This window comes from Populus nigra, chromosome 4 (assembly GCF_951802175.1).
Source record: "Populus nigra chromosome 4, ddPopNigr1.1, whole genome shotgun sequence".
NCBI lineage: Eukaryota > Viridiplantae > Streptophyta > Magnoliopsida > Malpighiales > Salicaceae > Populus > Populus nigra.
In genome coordinates, this window is record NC_084855.1 from 19,668,873 (window position 1) to 19,687,845 (window position 18,973).

The 18,973-nt window shown below is 39.0% G+C and overlaps 2 pseudogenes; one reads left to right on the forward strand and one right to left on the reverse strand.

Annotated features, from left to right (window-relative positions):
- Positions 1 to 18,973, reverse strand: part of LOC133691752 (uncharacterized) — a 57,858-nt pseudogene that overhangs the window by 16,255 nt on the left and 22,630 nt on the right.
- LOC133692725 (uncharacterized) lies at positions 5,147 to 12,339 on the forward strand (annotated as a pseudogene).

Below are 18,973 nucleotides of genomic sequence, written 5' to 3' on the forward strand. Positions count from 1 at the left end.
CCTTACCTCTGCATGGTGTCATAACCCAATTTTGGACCATTTTATTTTAATTATTATTATTATTTTATTTACTGAAAAAAAATGATGATGAAAAAATAATAATAATAATGATGGAAAAAACAAGTAAAATGAAATAAATAAAGAATGAATTAAAATTTGGGTTAAGGGCAAAATGATTGAAAGTTTTGGGGTTTAATTAAACTTTGAAATTAATCTAATTAAGCTTGAAATTAATTTAATTAATTCAATTAAGGGTTTAATTGGAGGATTGATAAATTTTTAGACTTAATTAAGCTTGAAATTAATTTAATTCATCCAATCAAGGGTTTAATTGGAGAATTGATAAGTTTTGAGACTTAATTAAGCTTGGAATTAATTTAATTAATCCAATCAGGGGCTTAATTGGAGAATTGATAAGTTTTAGACTTAATTAGACTTTGGATTTAATTAAATTAATTAAATCAGGGACTTAATTGAAGAAATATTAAAGTTTGGGGTCTAAATTGCGAAATTAAAATCCAAGGACTACATTAAAAAAGGCGCGCAAATGCAGGGGGGCAATTACAGTTTAAACCAGGGGTTTAATTGCAAGACTTTCAAAACTGCATGGATCAAAAGGACAAATGGCCAAACGACGTCGTTTTGAAGACGCTGTTCATCTTCTTCGCCTTTAACCCAGTGACCGTTTTCTACAGTAAAGGACGCCGAACGTTGCAGCAGTAATGATCGTCCGTTGGTTTCAGTAACGGGCGCCTTAATGGTGGTCGACCCTCAGCCTGCCGCCCGTTATCAACCCGCCGAGCCCTATATAAACCGAGCAGCACCGAAGAGCAGGAGGTTGGAGAGAGTGATAAAAAAAAAAGAGGAGATAGAGAAGAAAGAAACCCGAAACACAAAGAGACCAGCTGCATCTTTTTGAGTACTTTTAGAACCCCATACTGAAAACGAGCTTCCCCTCACCAACACCGGCCTAAAGCTACGAAAACAAAAACGAACCGAGAGAGAGTTGGGAGAATTAAGAAAACAGAGCACGGGGACAATTTTTCAGACAAAGGCAGAGGAAGCAGAGGGCAGAAAGGCAGAGGTTGGAGGAAGGATTCTAGCTTATTATTGACGAAACGCCGCCATTGATCGCCGCCTGATACGCTAGCACTCCGGCGAAGCAAACTGCAACAAGGTAAGCTTCCTCTGTTTTCATTCGTTTTTTTGTTTTGTAAGTTCAGTGCATTAGGCACTGTGCCAAGGTAATTAATTACCTTGGCACAACGCCATGCACGCATGAAACTAGTTCATGCGTGCTGTGGCCCAGCTGGGTCACTGGCTGGGGCCAGTGACTGGGCTGGGCCGGCTGGGCTTAGTCCAGCCCCTATAGGCTGAGCTGGGCCCAGCCCTAAAAATAATAAAAAAATTAAAAAAGGAGAAAAAAAAAATAATGTTTAAACATGAATAAAAATAATATAAATTTACCGGTTTATTCACCAACGCCAGAGTCGGGAGTAAAATATTGGTTTAAGTTTATATTATTCTTATTCATTATATTTTATTTTATTTATCAAAAAAAAATATATGTGCATGTATGAAAAATAAATTGATTTATTTATTCACTGACGCCAGAGTCAGGAATAAAAAAACACTGATTTAATTTTATTTATTTTGATTTATTTGTTTTTTTTATTTTACATAAAATAAAAAATGTGTGGCCACGTAATAGTAATAAAATGAATTTAATTTATTTGCTTATTCACTAGCATTAGGGTCATGAATAAAAAATATATTAATCCAAATTTATTTTTATGGCCACGTAATAGTTACCAACGCCAGAGTTGGAATTATCCGTAGTCAAATATTCACTGACGCCAGAGTCAGGAATATTGTGAATAAATCATCAAAACGTAAACCAATAAAAAATTTAGCATTTGAAGAAAAAAAAAGCAATGCAGTTTGCCTTAGGCAGAACGTTTAAGGGGTGATAATATCTTCCCTTTTACGTAATCAGTCCCGAATTATAGAATCTCTGTTGATCAGTTAGGGTTCCTAGTGACCATAATACTAGGTGGCGACTCCCCAAACAAAACAGATCTTTTCCCCTTAAAGAACCAGATGCCAGAAATCTGTTCTTTTTCCATAATTTAGATTATTTTTAGGGCCGCCGCGATGTCGGGTGCGACAGAATGGCGACTCCACTGGGGATCTAGGACTAAGCTTTGTTTTTTTGTTTTCTTATTGTTAAATATGTTTTTTTTATGTTGTTGGTGTTTATCAAGTTTTTTATTTATTTATTTATTATTTGTTATGTATTCTTGTGTATTTTATTTTATTCTTATTTTATTTTATTATTTTTATTATTTTTATTATTTTTGTTCTTTTTACTGTTTTAGCATGCATAATTATTCATATTTATCACGCATATATGTTAATATGAACATCATTCAAGTTCGTTTTTTATATACATGTGGTACCAACTTTAAGATAAGTGGAGGAGTAACGGCACCCCAATGGCTTTAGCCTGGGTAAGGCTCGCGAAACTATCCAACTCTCACATGATTTGTTTGCTCGATAGTGGTTGATATGCCAAACTGATTTTACTCAGGGCCTCTATCTTCACGCTGCTTGTAAACCTCATATCAACCTTTCGAGGGCGATCACTGAGCATGCGAAAGACCTTTGAGACTAGATAGCCAAACTACCCAGATATATTTAATGACTAGAACATATTTTTTAGGTTGGTCCCTGTATAATTTCACTAAGATAAGCATAACATTTAAGCATTTTCATTACAGGACTTTCGGGTGACATAATGACCATTATTCGAGAGGTAACTACTGTTGAGTATGGACTCGAATCTGAATCCTTGCAAATGACCGAGGGAGACTGCCCTAGACCAAATACCAGTGGGACACCGCTACTCAAAGATGTCAGGTGCATAATAAATGACACTAGCAGATTGTTTTCACTCACTAAGTATCAGATAGATGAAGCAGAATTTGCTATGAAGTATGGGAGGATTTTGCACCTTTTGAAGGTGCCAGTTTTGCCATCAGCTATAAAAGCCATGATACATTTTTGGGATCCTGATTACCGTTGTTTTACTTTCCGAAATGTCGACATGACACCTACCATTGAAGAGTATAGTTTGTTGACTGAATTCCCTGAATATGCCTACAAAGTGTACTTCCGCCAGAGAATTGACGACACCATGGATGAGCTTGCCAAATTGCTAGGGATTCCTCAGCTAATACCATATAGAGAGAAAGATAACTCTGGGGGTCTTAGATGGAAACGACTAGAGGAGTTGCTGATTGCTAAAAAAGCTAACCCGGATGTTAAATTAGAAAGACATAGAATATTGGCTTTGGGAATATTTGGTTTAGTTCTGTGTCCCTCTACTACAGGAATTATCAGTTTAGAAGCTGCCAATTTGTTTGTGGAATATGAAAAGACAAAGATCAACCCGTGTGTTGCGATTTTGGCTGAAACCTTCCTATCTCTTAGTCATTGCAAGAAAACGGGTAAAGGTTCCATGAGGTGTTGTGTCTCTTTACTATTCATCTGGTTGGTAAGCCATATAGAAACGGAGACGCCAATATTTAATAATTTCTGGTGGTTTGACCAAAAGCCACTCGAATTGTTTGTATCAAAAGAATGGGACAGCTTTTCGGAGGATGATTGGAGAGTAAAATTGCAAAGGCTTCCATTAAGCATTTTTAATTGGAAAGCTCCTTGGATGAGGAATATGACAAGCTTGATGAGTTGTGGAGAAAAGCCTTGGGTACCATTAATTGGAGTAACGGGTTACGTCAGTTACGCACCTGCTTTAGTGGCAAGGCAGCTTGGGGGCATACAAAGTGTTCCTAGGACAATTGACATGGCTCAATTTACCGGGGTCTATAAAGGGGCCGCCATGGAAATGTTAGAAAGCATTAAACAGGATTGGAACTCTTTGTTGTTGATAAAGAAGGAGAATGGATCAAGGAATCCCACAGTTAGTGAAAAGTATCCCGAATGGTGTGACAGAAGAGTCTCCGACATGGTAGAAATTTCAGAATCCGTGGGCACCCGAAGAAAGAGGGTGAGTTGTGAAGAAGAACTAAGAGAGCAAGTAAAACGACTGCAAGCCGAGCTTAAAACGAAGGAAGATTTGAGACTATCATTGGAGCATCAATTAGCCGAAGAAAAAGCTATGAGGAAATTGGCTGAGGAAGAAAGGGACTCGTTGGGCCGAGATCGGATGAAAGCAATGAACGACTTGGAATCCCTAAAAGTCATCAATGAGGAAAAGATGCTTCAGGTGGAGAAGGCCCATTATTGGGAGGATTTGGCCGTCAAAACTCAAGCGGTGTCAAGCAAGCGTTTAACAGATATAAAAGAACTTAAGAGCCAGTTAAAAGATGTTGAATTGGAGTTGGTTAAAACTATGAAGGTAGTCAAAGCCACCCAGAATGTGAGAACTGAACTCAATAGTGTTAAAATCGAAGCAAAAGCATTGAGGACAAAGTTGGCAAAGGGAGAAGCAAAGACCGAGCAATTGCTAGAAAGTCAGAAAATGATGGAGAGTCACATTCAAATATTAGATACTGCTAATAATTCTCTATCCAGAAATAACCTGATCCATACTGAAAGAATAAGGGAATTTCAAGAGCAAATTGACCGAGCTGCGGCTGAGGCTCATTGGCTAAGAGTGGAGGCTCGTCAAGTTGGAGGGGACATCGCGAAGTATCGAAGGAGCATGAATAACACCGATATGTTTCTAAAAGCTATAGCTAATAAAGGCAGTGCCTTTCCCCCTGTAGTAGATTAAGATGAATCATTTGTTGTAATGAAAGTTTTTATGGGTTAAATAAAAAGGCGGAGACCTTTATTTATTATTCAAAATGTGTATACAAGGCTGAAAGCTCAGATGGTAAAAGGTTAAACAGATCTCCTCTCGGCATTGTAATAAGTATCAGATGTAGATCTGACCACACATCCAAAGAATAACGGTTTATTATGTCACCCTCCCATGAAATAATCCATGCCCAATATGTTTCATTCACATTCATGCATTTTTTTTTTAAACATACACTTATGAACTGTCATAATGCTGCGCACCAGGTGAAATATAGGTCCCCCATTAAAACACACTCATAACACACGGTTGCGGAAAAAAATGGAAAATGAAGAAAGAACTCAGTTGGATGCCCAATATCAGAAGGAGCTGAACGGTCTGAAGGAAGATGTCGCTAGGCTTACTAGCTTACTCGAACAAGCCTTGAGATCTAAGTCAGGGGAAGGGACATCCTCCCAACCAGCATTTACCGCTCAGATACCACCGACGCCTCCGACGTTCTTCAACCTACCAAACATGGGGGCAAGTGGATCTTCACATGAGCCCCAATATGCTACGCATTTCCCAACTCAGCCTATATACCCGATGGGGATTCCTCATGCTGATGAGTTAACCTTAGAGGGGTCTCATAAGGACAAAATGATAGGAGCTGAAGGTTTGGAGAAACTGACTGCCCTAGAGGAGAGGATGAGGGCAGTTGAGGGAAATCATTTGTATGACCCGGTGAAAGCCGTCGAGATGTGTTTAGTACCTAACGTAGTCATTCCTAAGAAGTTTAGGGTGCCAGAATTCATTAAATACACTGGAACTCAATGTCCAATAACCCACCTTAAGTCATACTGCAATAAGATGGCTGAAGTAGTACAAGATGAGAAGTTGTTGATCCATTTCTTCCAGGATAGTTTGAGCGATGTCGCTCTCACTTGGTACATGCGTTTGGACAACACCAAGGTGAGGGGATGGAAAGACCTAGTTGATGCCTTTATTAGGCAATATAAATTCAATATGGACATAGCCCCTGATAGATCAAGCTTGCATTCGTTGGAGAAAGGTCATAAGGAATCTGTAAGGGAGTATGCACAAAGGTGGCGCGAAACGGCGGCACAAGTTAATCCGCCCCTATTGGAGAAGGAAATGATAGGTTTGTTCTTCAATACTTTTAAAGCACCGTACTTTGAGTACTTGGTGGGAAGTGCTGCACAAAGCTTCTCTGATTTGGTTGTTATAGCTGAACGAATCGAACAAGCCATTCGAATGGGTAGGATCACAGATCCAAGTGAAAAAAGGGGTTTTGTTGGACGCAAGAAGGAAGTTGATGTCCACAACGTCGAAAGAGAAGGTAAGGGAAGAAAGCACAACTTCAAGCCACTCATGACCATTCCTCCCACATCCAACATAAATTTCACTTCGCCTTATCTAAAAAACCAAACAAATATCCAAAATATCCCGTACCACCAAAGGAACACATTTCACCCACCCAGAAACTTCCCTGCAAACCAAGAAGAACTGCCCCCACTTCCCATACCTCTTAGTGAGATGTATCAACGATTGCTCAGCATTGGCCAAGTAACACCTGTTCCTTTAACACCCTTGCAACCACCTTTTCCTCAATGGTACCGACCAGACCAGAAATGTGAGTACCATGCTGGTATCACAGGCCATAATATTGATGGTTGTTTGGCTTTCAAAAGGAGAATCCTCCAACTCATCAAAGCGGGTTGGATTTCCTTTGATGATTTTCCGAACGTAAAATCTAACCCGCTACCACACCATGCTTCTGGAAGTGGAGGGGTGAATGCTTTGGAAGAAGAAGAGAGGGGTACTAATGTCTTAAAGTTGTCAATGGAGAGATTGTACAAAATATTGGAGCAAACTAGGTACCTCCAAACACCCATCAAAAAGCAAGCCGCAGTGCATAAGGGTGAATATTGTGAGTATCATCAGCATATGGGACACCATGTAAACTCTTGTAAAGAGTTTCGGGTGAAAGTAGAAGACATGATGACATTGGGAGTGTTGAGGATAGGAGTGCCTAAAGAAAACCTAGTAGGAATCATGACTGGTTTCGACAAGAAAATTGAAGTATGTAGATATCAACCAACGGAGGGAGGACCCCCAAGAATGATTTTGGCTAGACCTACGAGCATGGTTAGTGGAAATTATAATGCCATACCTTATAATTATGGTTATTCTTTCCATACCACGAGACCGGTTCCTACTCTTCATGCTGAAGTTGGGGGGTTAACCCGAAGTGGAAGGTGCTATACTCCTGAAGAGCTAGAAGACCAAAGGAGGGCAAAAGGAAAGAATGTGGTGGAGTTGGCCAAGATGGATGAGGTCAAAAAACCAGTGAGCGATGAGGAGGCTAACGAGTTCTTGAAGCTAATGAAGCACAGTGAATACAGTGTGGTGGACCAGTTGAAAAAGACCCCCGCTAGAATCTCTCTACTATCATTAGTTTTGAGTTCAGAGTTGCATAGAAACATTCTCCAGAAGGTCCTTAACGAAGCATATGTTCCTCAAGATATCACACAAGATTCTATAGAACATTTGGTGGGAAGGATTCAAGCCACTAACTATCTCTATTTCACAGATGATGAACTAGATCATGAAGGAACTGTTCACAATAAACCATTATATATCACTGTGAAATGTAAGGATTGTGTGATCGCCAAGGTGCTGATAGATAACGGTTCCGCTTTGAATGTGTTGCCAAGGCATGTGCTCGATAAAATGCCAATTGATGCCTCTCATATGAAGCCAAGTACCATGACAGCTAGAGCATATGATGGTTCGCCAAGGCCGATTATGGGAAATATCGATGTTGAGCTTGTAATTGGCCCCCAGCCATTCCAAGTTACTTTACAAGTGATGGATATTCATCCCACATACAGCATGTTGTTAGGAAGACCTTGGATTCATGCAGCACGAGCCGTTGCATCTTCATTACACCAACGGGTTAAATTTATCATCAATGGGAACTTGGTGACAGTAAGGGCCGAAGAAGCTTTAACCATGGTGAGAAACGTGTCGATTCCTTATATAGAGGCTGAAGAGAGTAAGGACGGAAACCTACATGCATTTGAGGTAGTAAATGCTGAATGGGTACCTGAGAATACGGTGCGAAGGAAACCAGAGATTTCTGGGGCTGCAAGGATGGCTGCTAAATATTTTCTGAAACACGAGCTGCCATTCCAGTATGACCCTATCACAGGAATGCCCGAAAGGATCAACATAATAAAGATGAAATGCGCCGATCAGAGTTTCGGTTTAGGTTTTAAACCTAGAAAGGAAGATTTCAAGAGAGTGGCCGAGTCTAAAAGAGAAAGGAGAATGGCTCGAATCGAAGGAAGGGAGCCTAAGGGGGGCCAAATCCAGATCCCTCCAATCCACATAACATTCCCACGGCCTGTACAAGTGATCAATGCTGGAGGTGAAATTGAGAGGATGAGCAAAGAATTTAACAGTGCTACCATCCACTATCTGGAAGAGATCAACAAACAAGAACCTCAAGGAGGTTTGGAAGATGAAAAAAGCCCCTATGAAGAACTACCCCAACTGACTATGAGTGCTCTAGAGGATGGTCTACCTGAGTTTGTGAGAAGATTAGCTGAAGGGGAAGAGTTGAACAATTGGGAAATTCAAGAAGTCCCAATTATCTTTAAAAAGTAAACATTTGTTGATTGCTTGCTTTTCTTGTTTTGCTGCATTTCGTTTGAATAAATTTGCGTTGCCAATAATCGTGGCTCAAGATATTGGTAACAAGATTTTGTTTTGAGCCCTTCTATCATTTCAAGTTTTAATGAGATCATGCTTTGTTTTTCCCTTCATCATACCTTCTAGTTTCACCTTTTCCATTATGCACTCATAACAAAGGCACTTTCCGCTTTCAGGGAATCTGAAAGCGGGACAACGATAAACTTACAAACCCATTGCATTGAGAATAATTGGCCTAATTTTGATAAAACTATAACTTCAACGGATGAGGAAGAAGCTGGTGAAGATGACATTGAGGAGTTCCAGAAGCTTATAAAACAATCCGAACATGCATGGGAGCCTGCAAAAGAGGAATTAGAATTAATAAATGTAAGTACCGAGCATGACAAAAAGGAGTTGAAAATTGGGATGTTGATCACTACAGATATGAGGGGTGAGTTGGTCGCCCTTTTGCGGGAGTATGTGGATGTTTTTGCCTGGTCATACGCTGACATGCCCGGTTTGGATACTGAAATAGTAGTGCATAGGTTACCTTTGATTGAGGGTTGCCGGTCAGTCAAACAGAAGCTAAGAAGGACAAGACCTGATGTATTGCTCAAAGTAAAAGAAGAGATAACAAGACAGTGGGATGCAGGTTTCTTGGAAGTAGTAGAATATTCTGAATGGGTGTCTAACATTGTGGCGGTTCCCAAGAAGGACAACAAAATCAGGGTGTGCGTGGATTTTCGGGATTTGAATAGAGCAAGCCCGAAGGATGACTTCCCATTACCTCATATAGACGTGTTGGTGGACAATGCTGCTAAGAGTTCCACTTACTCTTTCATGGATGGTTTCTCCGGATATAATCAGATTAAAATGGCTGAAGCAGATAAGAGAAAGACGAAATTTATCACCCCATGGGGAACTTACTGTTATAAAGTGATGCCATTTGGATTAAAGAATGCTGGAGCAACATACCAAAGGGCAATGGTAGCACTTTTTCATGATATGATGCACAAGGAAATTGAGGTCTACGTGGATGACATGATCGCAAAGTCCAAAGATGAAGAAAGCCACATCCCAGCTCTGAGGAAATTATTCGAGAGGTTGAGAAAATATCAGTTGAAATTGAATCCTGCAAAGTGTACATTCGGGGTGAAATCAGGCAAATTATTAGGATTTGTGGTAAGTAATAAAGGCATAGAAGTGGACCCCGACAAAGTAAAAGCCATACAAGACATGCCCGCTCCAAAGACTGAAAGAGAAGTTCGAGGCTTTTTAGGGCGCTTGAACTATATTGCCCGTTTTATCTCACAACTTACAGTCACGTGTGAACCAATTTTTCGATTACTCCGAAAGAAGAATCCTGGATCATGGGACGAAAATTGCCAAAAAGCTTTTGATAAGATCAAGCAGTACTTACAAAAACCACCATTGTTGGTACCGCCCGTGCACGGAAGGCCACTCATCCTATATTTAACTGTGACCGAATCAGCTATGGGTTGTGTGTTAGAGCAACAGAATGAATCAGGAAGAAAGGAGCAAGCCATCTACTATTTGAGTAAGAAGTTCACCGAGTGTGAATCCTGTTACAGTATGGTAGAGAAATTATGTTGTAGTCTAGTGTGGAGTGCGAAAAGGCTGCGACAATATATGTTATACTACACTACCTGGTTGATCTCAAGAATGGACCCACTGAAGTATATCTTTGAAAAGCCATACATGTCGAGTAGAATAGCTAGATGGCAAATACTGCTGGCTGAGTATGACATCATCTACATGACAAGAAAATCAGTAAAAGGAAGCGCAATTGCTGATCATTTAGCCGATAATGCTATTGAGGATTATGAGCCATTGAACTTCGACTTTCCTGATGAAGATGTGCTAGTAATGGATAAGGAAGAGAAGAGTGGTTGGTGGGCCATGTATTTTGACGGCGCAGTAAATGTATCGGGCAACGGGGCAGGTGCTATGATAATTTCCCCAGAAGAAAAGCAATATCCTATCTCGATAAAGCTGCACTTTAGTTGTACAAACAACACAGCTGAGTATGAAGCTTGCATTCATGGATTGGAAGCTGCATTAGAGATGAAGGTAGGGAAGTTAGAAGTATATGGAGACTCAATGCTAATAATCTGTCAGGTAAAAGGTGAATGGCAGACAAGGGATGAAAAATTGAGACCATACCAGGAATACCTCTCCAAATTGGCTGAAAGCTTTGATGAAATATAATTTACTCATTTGGGAAGAGACAAAAATCAGTTTGCCGATGCGTTAGCTACTTTAGCTTCTATGGCTGTAATTGATTGTGGTGCCAAAATTCAGCCTGTAAACATCGAGATCAGAAATTCTCCCTCTCATTGTTGTTCAATAGAAGAAGAAACGGATATAGACCCATGGTACACGGATATAAAAAGATTCATTCAACATCAAGAGTACCCGTCGAGAGCCTCGAAGATAGATAAAAGGACCTTGAGAAGAATGGCTATGGAATACTAAATAGATGGAGAGATTTTGTATAAAAGGTCATTTGATGGGACTTTGCTGAGATGTCTGGGTGATCTGGAAGCTAACAAGGCCCTACAAGAAGTACATGGTGGAATTTGTGCTACCCATGCAAACGGACACATGATGGCTAGGCAGTTGCAAAGAGCAGGTTACTTTTGGCTGACCATGGAGAAAGATTGCATAAATTTTGTCCGAAGGTGCCACAAATGTCAAGTGTATAGTGACAAAATCAATGCGCCCCCTACACCTTTATTTAACATGGTGTCTCCTTGGCCCTTTGCGATGTGAGGAATAGATGTGATTGGGCCTATTAATCCAAAAGCCAGTAACGGACATCGTTTTATCCTTGTAGCGATTGATTACTTTACCAAATGGGTAGAGGCCTGCTCATATGCCCATGTGACTCAGAAAGTGGTCAAACGGTTCATCGAGAAAGATCTAATCTGTAGATACGGTGTACCCGAGAGAGTGGTGACTGATAATGCTCAAAACTTCAATGGAAAGATGATAGCAGAGCTATGCACAAAATGGAAGATCAAGCATTCCAACTCATCCCCTTACAGACCTAAAATGAACGGCGCCGTAGAAGCTGCTAATAAAAATATAAAGAAGATTGTTCAGAAAATGGTGATTACTTACAAAGATTGGCATGATTGGCTTCCTTATGCTCTCCATGCATATCGAATAGCAGTGAGGACATCAACCGGGGCTACACCATACTCTTTAGTATATGGAATGGAGGCAGTGGTACCATTGGAAGTAGAAATTCCATCTTTAAGAGTCCTCATGGAATCTGGACTCGAGGAGACTGAGTGGGTTAAGATACGATATGAGCAGCTAAATATGATCAGCGAGAGAAGGTTAGCAGCAATTTGTCACCACCAGTTGTATCAAAGAAGGATGGCCAAGGCATATGACCGAAAAGTTCGGCCAAGAGAGTTCAAAGAAGGAGATTTAGTATTGAGGAAAATTCTGTCACTACCTGGAGAAGATCGCAGTAAATGGGCGCCCAATTATGAAGGACCATATATAGTGAAGAAGGCATTTTCAGGAGGGGCGTTGATGCTAACAAGAATGGATGGGGAAGACGTAGTTAGGCCTGTGAACTCAGATTCTGTAAAGAAATACTATCCATGATGTATAAGTCTTTATCAAATCAATAAATAAATTTGGGCCAATGATTTCTCTTTGCATATTGTTTGAAGAGGGTGCCTTCAAAAAAAAAAAAAAAAAAAAAAACCTTTTACGACCTCGCATGATCTCATAGACGCAATTCATCCCTTTTTACCAAAATCAGTTTCCCTATTGGAGTTTTGAAAAATTGATCTGGTATTTTGATTTCAAAAAAAAAAAATAATAATAATTTGATGTTCTTTCAAAAATGATATTTTTAACATTCTACTTGTAGAATGATAATTGAATCAAGCAACTCCATCATTGAGGTGACTATTATAAACCAAAAAGAAAAAAAAAGAAAAAAAGAAATGAATAAACACCCTTACCCTATCCCATGACTCTTGAATCATGTGTTTTTAAATGTATGAATAATGGTATGTAGTGAACTCGTTGTTCATGACCCATGGAATGCATCTTTGCAAAGACCAAACCATCATACTTGACGAGGTCAAAGTTTATTGATCTTAACTGCTTGCGCTTGAAATGAGGAAAGGCCATCTTTGTTATTCCTTTCACTTTTTTAAATAAGTACATCCCTTGCGATTCCCTTTTTGAGCCTGAATAATTTTTCTTTCAAGAAAACAAATCCCGACTAGGATCATACCCCACACTGGGGGGCAAGAGAAAATTTCAATGAGAAAAGAGAAAAAGCTGTGAGAAAGCCAAAAAGGCATAAGAGCTCAAGAAACTCAAATGCTAGGGGGCATGCCCAAATCACTAGAAAAAGTGGCATCCAAGATAAAAGGAGTATGCCCTAGCAAAGCGATAAAAAAAAGAAGCAGCAAATCAAAGAAGAGTGGCAAAAGAAAATGTGAATGACGTCACGAGACAAACTGTTGATAGTGATCCTCGGTCTTTGAAACCCTGAAACACTCTTTGAGCCTTATGAATCCTTTTCTTTCATAAACCAAGAACCACAGCCTACATTACATGCCTGTAAAAGTCCTTTCTAATCAAGCAAGCAAGCAACCTAGAACAATAAACAATGCTCTCAAAATGCAAAGAATACTTTTCATGACATCAAGAATAAACTACTCATTATTATTCATGCTGATAAAGATGAATGTTCAAAAAGAGACAAGTTTTTCTCAAACAAAACCTCGAGCTTTTTTCTCGAGCCCTTCACTTTGAAAACCTAAAAAAAAAAAAAAAAAACAAACAAAAGGTCACCTCATGATGTATTTTCACCGAAGACCTCATTGCCAAACACAAGAGCACATAATCTCTTTTACAAGAAAGAAAATAACCAAGGAGTTGCAAGATTTCAAAAGCAAATTGTTTCAGATTCACATCAAAATAATTTTTGTTTTCAAAATGCAAGATCAAGATTTCAAGATTCATTCTAGACCCATATTCCTTCACCAAAATGAAAAGGAGAGAAATGAGAGAATAGTCCCTTAAAACCATTATTTGTCTAAGTCACTACCTAGCACACTTGAGGGCAATGACCAGTACAAGGGGGCAACATTTGTTTAGAAAAAAATTCCAGAAAAAGAGATGGTAATTTCCTTCAACCAGACAAGGGGGCATTTTGGTTTACAAAAGACAGTTTGATCCTTTCAGCAAGTGACACCGAATGTTTTTAGTAGTGAGACAAGGAGTAATGAATGATCCTCTCAAATTATTTGACAAGACAGAAAATCTCTAGCAAGCAAGTGGGTCACGATGGGCACTACAAAGGTTAAGTTGTGCAAACAAATCTGGAAATAGACTTACATGGGCCAACTCGAGTGGGCTAGAAGCCAAGCGACAAATATGACCCAAATCAGAGGTAGCAAGTCCTCATCAGTCAAGCAACAAGAAGACAAAGAAGAAATGGGGGGCCTATATTTCAAATCAGGTAAAGATGCATGCATATCATCTAAACTTTGAGAAATTGGACAATAAGTTTTGCAAATCTCATTAGAGAAAATTGCAACGGAATCCATCAAGTGGAAGGCCAACTTGAAATGGCCAGGATTGAAATTTCTTTTGAAAAATTTTCACTTTTGAGAATTTTTCAACCTGGGCAGGCCGCCCACGAGAATTAGGCCCTCTGAAAAAATCTCTATGTTTTTCCACCTCCTTCAAATGCGCCTTCGAGCCTTTGATCATCATTTTTAGGGCGCTTTCAAGTCCTTATCTCCTTTCAAGTGCGCTTTCGAGCCATTGACCATCCAAGGTATTGTGTTTCTTAACCCTACCTCCCTTTTCGAGAACACCTTCGAGCGCGCCTTTGAGCCCTCGCTTCCCTTCGAGCGCGCCTTTGAGCCCTCGCCTTCTCCCTTCGAGCGCGCCTTTGAGCCCTCGCCTCCCTGCGTGCCTTTGAGCCCTCGCTTCCCTTCGAGCGCGCCTTTGAGCCCTCGCTTCCCTTCGAGCGCGCCTTTGAGCCCTCGCTTTCTCCCTTCGAGAGCGCCTTTGAGCCCTCGCTTCTTCTTCGAGTGCCTTTGAGCACTCGCTTTCTTTTTGCATTCTTTTGAGTGCGCCTTTGAGCCTCTCATTTTCCTTTTTTATATATATACCTGGGTAGGTCACCCATCACAATGAGACCACTAAAAAAAAAAAAAAACAAAAAACAAAACAAAACAAAAAAAAAAACAAAACAAAAAAAAAACAAAAAAACAAAAAAATATATAAAAACAAATGGGTCGTCTTCCAAATGATTTGTTTCTTGATTTCTACATCTCTTTGTAAAGGTCGTGTGTCAATCTAATGCTTTCAAAGTTTTCAAGAATAAAAAAAAAAGCAAAAGTTCTGTCTGTATCTACTTTTCTTTATAAATTTACTACACAAAGCTAAAGGAAAATGAAATTTTCCAAATATCTTTGCATAGTAAATATTATAAAGAGGGGGCAACTGTCATAACCCAATTTTGGACCATTTTATTTTAATTATTATTATTATTTTATTTACTGAAAAAAAATGATGATGAAAAAATAATAATAATAATGATGGAAAAAACAAGTAAAATGAAATAAATAAAGAATGAATTAAAATTTGGGTTAAGGGCAAAATGATTGAAAGTTTTGGGGTTTAATTAAACTTTGAAATTAATCTAATTAAGCTTGAAATTAATTTAATTAATTCAATTAAGGGTTTAATTGGAGGATTGATAAATTTTTAGACTTAATTAAGCTTGAAATTAATTTAATTCATCCAATCAAGGGTTTAATTGGAGAATTGATAAGTTTTGAGACTTAATTAAGCTTGGAATTAATTTAATTAATCCAATCAGGGGCTTAATTGGAGAATTGATAAGTTTTAGACTTAATTAGACTTTGGATTTAATTAAATTAATTAAATCAGGGACTTAATTGAAAAAATATTAAAGTTTGGGGTCTAAATTGCGAAATTAAAATCCAAGGACTACATTAAAAAAGGCGCGCAAATGCAGGGGGGCAATTACAGTTTAAACCAGGGGTTTAATTGCAAGACTTTCAAAACTGCATGGATCAAAAGGACAAATGGCCAAACGACGTCGTTTTGAAGACGCTGTTCATCTTCTTCGCCTTTAACCCAGTGACCGTTTTCTACAGTAAAGGACGCCGAACGTTGCAGCAGTAATGATCGTCCGTTGGTTTCAGTAACGGGCGCCTTAATGGTGGTCGACCCTCAGCCTGCCGCCCGTTATCAACCCGCCGAGCCCTATATAAACCGAGCAGCACCGAAGAGCAGGAGGTTGGAGAGAGTGATAAAAAAAAAAAGAGGAGATAGAGAAGAAAGAAACCCGAAACACAAAGAGACCAGCTGCATCTTTTTGAGTACTTTTAGAACCCCATACTGAAAATGAGCTTCCCCTCACCAACACCGGCCTAAAGCTACGAAAACAAAAACGAACCGAGAGAGAGTTGGGAGAATTAAGAAAACAGAGCACGGGGACAATTTTTCAGACAAAGGCAGAGGAAGCAGAGGGCAGAAAGGCAGAGGTTGGAGGAAGGATTCTAGCTTATTATTGACGAAACGCCGCCATTGATCGCCGCCTGATACGCTAGCACTCCGGCGAAGCAAACTGCAACAAGGTAAGCTTCCTCTGTTTTCATTCGTTTTTTTTGTTTTGTAAGTTCAGTGCATTAGGCACTGTGCCAAGGTAATTAATTACCTTGGCACAACGCCATGCACGCATGAAACTAGTTCATGCGTGCTGTGGCCCAGCTGGGTCACTGGCTGGGGCCAGTGACTGGGCTGGGCCGGCTGGGCTTAGTCCAGCCCCTATAGGCTGAGCTGGGCCCAGCCCCAAAAATAATAAAAAAATTAAAAAAGGAGAAAAAAAAAATAATGTTTAAACATGAATAAAAATAATATAAATTTACCGGTTTATTCACCAACGCCAGAGTCGGGAGTAAAATATTGGTTTAAGTTTATATTATTCTTATTCATTATATTTTATTTTATTTATCAAAAAAAAATATATGTGCATGTATGAAAAATAAATTGATTTATTTATTCACTGACGCCAGAGTCAGGAATAAAAAAACACTGATTTAATTTTATTTATTTTGATTTATTTGTTTTTTTTTATTTTACATAAAATAAAAAATGTGTGGCCACGTAATAGTAATAAAATGAATTTAATTTATTTGCTTATTCACTAGCATTAGGGTCATGAATAAAAAATATATTAATCCAAATTTATTTTTATGGCCACGTAATAGTTACCAACGCCAGAGTTGGAATTATCCGTAGTCAAATATTCACTGACGCCAGAGTCAGGAATATTGTGAATAAATCATCAAAACGTAAACCAATAAAAAATTTAGCATTTGAAGAAAAAAAAAAGCAATGCAGTTTGCCTTAGGCAGAACGTTTAAGGGGTGATAATATCTTCCCTTTTACGTAATCAGTCCCGAACTATAGAATCTCTGTTGATCAGTTAGGGTTCCTAGTGACCATAATACTAGGTGGCGACTCCCCAAACAAAACAGATCTTTTCCCCTTAAAGAACCAGATGCCAGAAATCTGTTCTTTTTCCATAATTTAGATTATTTTTAGGGCCGCCGCGATGTCGGGTGCGACACATGGTAAGGTGGCCGGCTGTTCACAAGGCATGGTGCCCTTTTCTTGGCAGGGTATGGTTTTGTGGGTATGGGTTTTGGCAGGGTTTTATACAAGTGGGAGGGAGAGAAAGTGAGCGGGAAAAAGATTTGTTAAAAATCCTCTTCTCCCCTGTCTCTGCATTTCCAGGGGAGAAGAAAGAACTCCATAGTGCCGTTCAAAACAGCACCGGGCAGTTTTGTTTTTAAGAAAAAGAAAATGAATTTGGGACTGACCCAAAAATGGGTTATGACAAAAATAAAAAAAGTAATCATCATATTCAATTCAATAAACATAATAACTTACAAAATAAAATTGTTGAACAAACATACCACGAAATGTTGAGCACGGTTATCAACGAACTGTTGCACCTTCTTTTGGCGGTCTTGACTTCGCACATGCGTCTCCACAAACAGCTCCATCGGGCTCCGCTTACGTCCAAGAGACGTAGCCTATAATGAAAAAAGATTTATTAACAACAACTTAATTTAACGATATATTTCATTCAAATTAATCTTACCATCCGTTTCGCATGTGCAACAAACGGAACAGAGCCGCCAGTGTGCGTTGTCACCGAGCCATGAATTGGCTGATTCCAATTGCCAGCATTGGACTGTGAGCATCGTGTGAACCCCTCAGACATCACGTGCTCAAGATAGCACGACCATATATCTTCCGGAATGTATATCGGTTTGAAATCCCTCCAAACCACAACATCGTTCCAGCCTTGGAAACCCCTATCTCTCGCGGTTTTTTTTGCCTTTTTTTGAGTTTCATACCAAAAATCACGCAACCTACTTCACACAACCAAAAATTACATTTCGAAACATAAATTTTTGTCTAAAAAAAATCTTGTATTGTTTTCGATATTACCTAGTTGCCACGTGATTTTTCCTCACTCGCCTCGCAATAGTGTTATGCTCATTGTTGTAGCAGAATTTGTTCTGTGTATAAATAATTAATTTTAAATAAAAATAATAATTTATTTACAATTATATTAATAATTTATAAAAATAAGCTGAAAATTATAAATTAACACCAACCTCAAACCTGTCAAACCATGCATTGATTTAAGGCATCCATTCAGGATGCTTGGATATCTGACTCCATTGAAACAATAAAATCTCCATTGACGATTTAAACGCCGATGATATTACTCGGGCGGCTTCAATGTTTGTGAACCTGAAAATAAATGAAATAAATTCAATAGTGATTACTTCATAAATTATGTTGTAATTTTTTTTTTAAAAAAACTAAAACCTTAACAAACTTACATTGAAAGGTCGTCCTTCCATTGTGTCTCGTACTTGCGCGTAAATTGATTCCGCTGCGAAGTCACGCCGCCTCTGCGCTGTGAAGTAGCGCTGGAAGAGGCAGCATCGGTTGACTGCGCAGGTGGTGTAGGTGCCTCTTTTTAAGAGGCACCTAAGGAAATATCATCCTCGCTGCTAGAGAAACTAGCTGCGACCGTACATGAGTGACCAGCTCTGGTTTTCATTCTACGCATCTACACAATTTTATATAAATAATTATATAATTAAATTTAAATGTTAAAAAAAAATTCGACAGCACCTCCTTTATACTAGATACTACCCAAATGCACAAACCTGCACATATTGACAATAGCCACAACCAATTGACCCAATCTATACTAATTATTCTAACATATTCAATTACTAATCCTAAGGTAAATTCAACATTAAGAATTACAGTTCAACAAATTATTTAATAATTATGCCAATACAACAATAAAATATA